Raw genomic sequence first — 4,662 nt, forward strand, 5'->3', positions numbered from 1 at the left:
TTAATTAATTAATTAATTTATTTATTTTTGGCTGCGTTGGGTCTTTGTTGCTGTGCGCAGGCTTTCTGTAGTTGCAGCAAGTGGGGGATACTCTTGTTGCAGTGATCGGGCCTCTCATGGCGGTGGCTTCTCTTGTTGCGGAGCACGGGCTCTAGGCATGCAGGCTTCAGTAGTTGTGGCGCGTGGGCTTAGTTGTTGTGGCTCACAGGCTTAGTTGCTCTGCGGCATGTGGGATCTTCCTGGACCAAGGATCGAACCCACGTCCCCTGCCTTGGCAGGCAATGGGTTCTTAACCACTGCACCACCAGGGAAGTCCCCACCCTGGATTTCAAAAGCTTAGTGTGAAGAAAAAATGTAAAATATCCTATAAATAATCCAAACATCATTTTTTATTATATGTTGAGATGATACCATTTTGGATATATCGGGTTAAATAACACCTAATACTAAAATGGATTTCACCCACGTTTGATGTTTTTTACAAGGCGTCTATGAGAAAATTGAAACTCATACATGTGGCTGGTGCTAGGAAGGTGGAAGAGGCAGAGGGCATGAAGAGGAGGGACCAGGGCTGGGAGCCGTGGGCTCGCACTGTGACCAGCTCCAGGGAGCAGCGGTGGGCATGGTCGAACAGGAAGGACAAGGCACGGGTGCTGCAGAGATGCTGCCCTGGGTCAGAAACAACTCCAAGCTCTGACAGGTGTAAAGAGCAGATTGGGATTCCTTTTACTGTGTGTCCTACGTTTGCTTTCTGGACTTCGGGTCTTTGAGTGCAACTTCAGGCAGAGACTGGGCCGTCTGGACACCACCGTCTCTCTGGTGTGTACGTGGTGCCTGTAAAGGGCGCCACTCAGCACAGTTTCTACCTGGTGTTTCACCCCAGATCACAAGTGCAGGGGTCACTGAACTCAGAGGGAAAGGAGAAGACACCCTTAAGGTGAAGAAACAGCACGAATGACGATACACGTAGTCCCTCTAGGTATATCTCAGTTAATTCACGGAAGCTTCCTGTTTGGGTGGTACTGCGGAAGTAAAGGAAGGGAACTCAAAGTGATGTGTGAGCTCTGCTGGGTTTCGTGCTAATGCTGTGGAGCGCCAGGCTCCTGTCCCACTGTTTCTGAGCCCTCCCTGTGGCCGCGTTGTTCACACAGGCTGCAGAGAAGTCCTCCAGGGTTTGGAGCCTGGGGGCTGGGGGAGGGGTCGGGAATCACGTTGGTCCCACTGCAGCCAGTTTTGTTGCCTTCGTATTAGAGGGAATGCAAGGGACTCCAGAGCACCTTGCTCCATCCTGCTCCTGTCTTTCCTCCTCCCCCCACCCCCCGCCTCCTCCTAGATGAAGAAGATGAGAAAACTAATGAAAAGCAGTTAAGCAGAGAGAATTCCAAATAGAAATGAGATCATACGGAAAGGATTCTTACAATCTTATTCTACCATAAGCTCAGATTCAGTTTAATAAATGAGGCAGAGATAAAACCATTGGAGATATTACTCCTTCGGGATTAAACCCCATAGTCGGCGACAGTTTTTCATCAGCAGCCTTGGGGTGGAAGGGGAGCCCACAGGGCTGAGGATCTGCCGGGCGCAGCCAGGGCAAGGAGCTCGGGGCCGGCCTGGTCTGGGCTCCCACTTGCCCCCGGGCGATGGTTGCCGTCCCCAGGTCAGGACGGGGGAGCTAAGAGCCGGAGGGCTGCCCACCTCTGCCTGCCTTCCCGGACCTCGGCCTCCCCTGCCCGGCTGCCTGGGAGGTGCTGCTTTGCTCTTGCCATGAGGGCGCAACATTGTTGCAGGTAAACAGAAACGAGGGGTAAATAAGGCAGACCAGCGCCGCAAGCCACCGCGCCGAGGCTGAGTACGGTTGCCACTCGAGTGGGTCTCCATCCAGGACTGGGCGGGGAGATGAGAAGCCTCGGGGACGTGGTGTGAGATGAGGACCAGTGTCACGTGGCGGCCGCAGGGGATGCGGCTGGAAGACCGCGCGGTTTGTGAGGCCCCGGAGTCGGTCGGGAGGCAGTTGACGGCAGGCAGTGGGGAGCCAGGGACGGTTCGGGGGTGATGGTAAATAGGAACCGAGCCGGCAGTGTGAACATTAAGCCGGGACTTAGAAGGCAGACCCCAGGGATCAGCTGCCCTGACCCCTCATGCCTCCGACAGGGAAACCCAGAGGCAAAATGGTTGCTGCAGGTCACACAGCCAGGAAGGGCTGAGGCATCCACACTGTGTCCGTTCCTAGCGCAGGAGTGTCTCTCCCAGCCCTGTCAGGTGTGGTGGCCACAGTCACACGTTAATTAAATACAATGAAACGGACAATCCAGCTCCTGAATCGCCCGGGCCACGCTTCAGGTGCTCGAGCCACATGTGGCCGGTGGCTCCCATCCTGGACATTGTAGAGCTAGAACGTTCCCATCATTTCCGGGAGTTCCGTCGGATGGGCCTCCCTCCACCGTGGCTGCCCCGCTTCCCGGCTCTGGCCCACCATCTGCACGCAGGACCCGGGCTCCTGGCACTGCATCCAGCTTTGGGTCAGTGTCCACGAAGGTTCTGGCCAGCCACGTGAGGCCCTTTCAGGTCCTCTTTGGCTCTCTTTTCCCTCTGCTCCCTGCGGCCGCTCGTGCCCTTACCAACAGCCCCACCCCCAGTTCTCAGCAGAAATTGATGAGGCCGACGGCCCGAGGGAGACGTGGATCTGGCTGAGGTGTGCCGCTTGGCCTGGAATGTTCCGCGCCGGGGGCTGGGGCCGCCGTGGGCCAGGGCGAGGTGAGGCTGGAGGCTGGAACAGGCAGGAGCGGCCTTGCCCGGGACGCCTGAGATCGTCCCCTGGTGGCCTGCCAGAGGCCCGCCCTCCCACGGAACCGTCTGGAACGCCTGTCTGCGTGTTCCTCATCCCATTGCCCCAATGACAGCGATATCCCGTGCGTCCTGAGCACCGTTTGGAGGAGATGCGGAGCCTCACGCCCATTTAGCCGTGTCGAGTCATTTATTTGTCTTGTTCCTTTTGCTCAGCAGGTGGTATTTTTGTTCAGTGATTTTATTCGTAGCTGCCTGTGTTTATCGAAGATGACATAGTAATCATGCAAATTAGGATATTATTAATGAAGAACAATTAATCCCGTTCCTGCTTCGGGGTTTGCCGTGACAGCTCTGTCAGTGCCCGCTCGCTGCTGATACTGCGGGCAGCTTCTCTGCGGTCGCAGCAAATTGATGAACTGCAATCAGGGTAAAGGTTGGAGACAGAGCAGAGGGTCCCTTCCCCTTCAGGCTGGGTGTTGAAAGAGTGCATTTATGTGAAAGTGCACATTTTCAAGAGAGAGTTGCAAAACCCTCTTTCCTCCCCGCTGTGTTCACAGCGTGTCTTTGGAGGGAACTGGCTCGTCTCTCGGTGTCTCCTGGTGGGGCCCGCTGAACACAGGCAGCAGCCCAGCGGACCTCCTAGGATCCCTGAGTCCCGGCCAGCTTGCCTTCTGAACGCTGTTGGCAGAGCTAATGCGGTGACTCGTTCGTTCCCTGCAAACGCTCCTTGGCCTCAGGACTCTTGAAACAGCTGGGCCTGTGAAGCCTTCTGAGCTGTGGGCGTTTGTGCTCATGACGCTGGAGACCTGCAGAGAACGTGGACGTGCCCGATGCCCGTTCCCCCTTGTTCCCTTTTGTGAGCCCTGGTTTCCAGCAGTGACCCGTGTGCCGGGAGCGATCGGCTTATCCCGATCTCCTTTCAGTCGTGTAACGTTCCCCTACTCCGCCGAGCTGAGTGTGGAAACAAGGTTTTTGGAAACTTGGCTGCCACCCAGCGCAAAGGAGGAGGTTGTGCCACTCTGGAAGGCTTACCAAGTCACACCACCTTTGGTCATGAGACTTGGCTGACCCTGGGCAAAGAGACCTCAGCTCTGTCTTCTCCCCGCCCTGCCCTGCGGTTCTGATTCTGCAAGAACACAGAACCCAGGACGGAGCGGGTGTGGCAGGGGGAGGGCCTCCTTGAGCCGAGATGTCACCAGCCCGGCTGGCTGCCGGTTCGAGTACAAGATTAGCGTCCGAGCTTCTGTGAGCCGCTCCGGGAGAGCATTCACCGTGGCTCTCCGCCTCGAGGCCCCGGAACGCAGGGGCCTGAGACCGGCTGCAGCGCTGGCCATGCCTCCGCTATCTGGGATCCCTCACTCTCCCTTCTTCCCGTACTTCTCTTGCTGCCTGTTCCCCCAGGGTGTCCAGAGCACCTTGGTCTTCACCTTGTGACATCCCGCCTGTATAGATTCTCATGATCCTTTCTTGCCCCACCCACTCATGCTTCAAAACTGGAACCCAGCGGCTGGTGGTGGCGGAGAGATTTTTCCCGCCTCTTCGATCAAATCACAAATGAAATCCCTGACCCCAGACCTGGGAAGCTCGACCTGGGAGCTGCATGAGTTGCTAGGGCTGCCTTAACAAAGTACCACAGACAGCGTGGCTTAAACACCATGTACTGTTGTCTCCCGGCGCTGGGGGCAGACGTCTGAGTTGGAGGTGTCAGTAGAGCTGGCTCCTTCTGAGGTCGAGCGGGAGAATCTCCTCCAGGTCTCTCTCCTGACCCCTGGTGGCTTCGGGCCATCTCGGGGCCTCTGTGTGCACCTCTCTCTTCACAGGTCAGTCTCTCTACGAGCGATAGTCATGTTGGATTAGGAGCCACCCTCCTCCAGT

This window comes from Lagenorhynchus albirostris, chromosome 8 (assembly GCF_949774975.1).
Source record: "Lagenorhynchus albirostris chromosome 8, mLagAlb1.1, whole genome shotgun sequence".
Lineage (NCBI taxonomy): Eukaryota > Metazoa > Chordata > Mammalia > Artiodactyla > Delphinidae > Lagenorhynchus > Lagenorhynchus albirostris.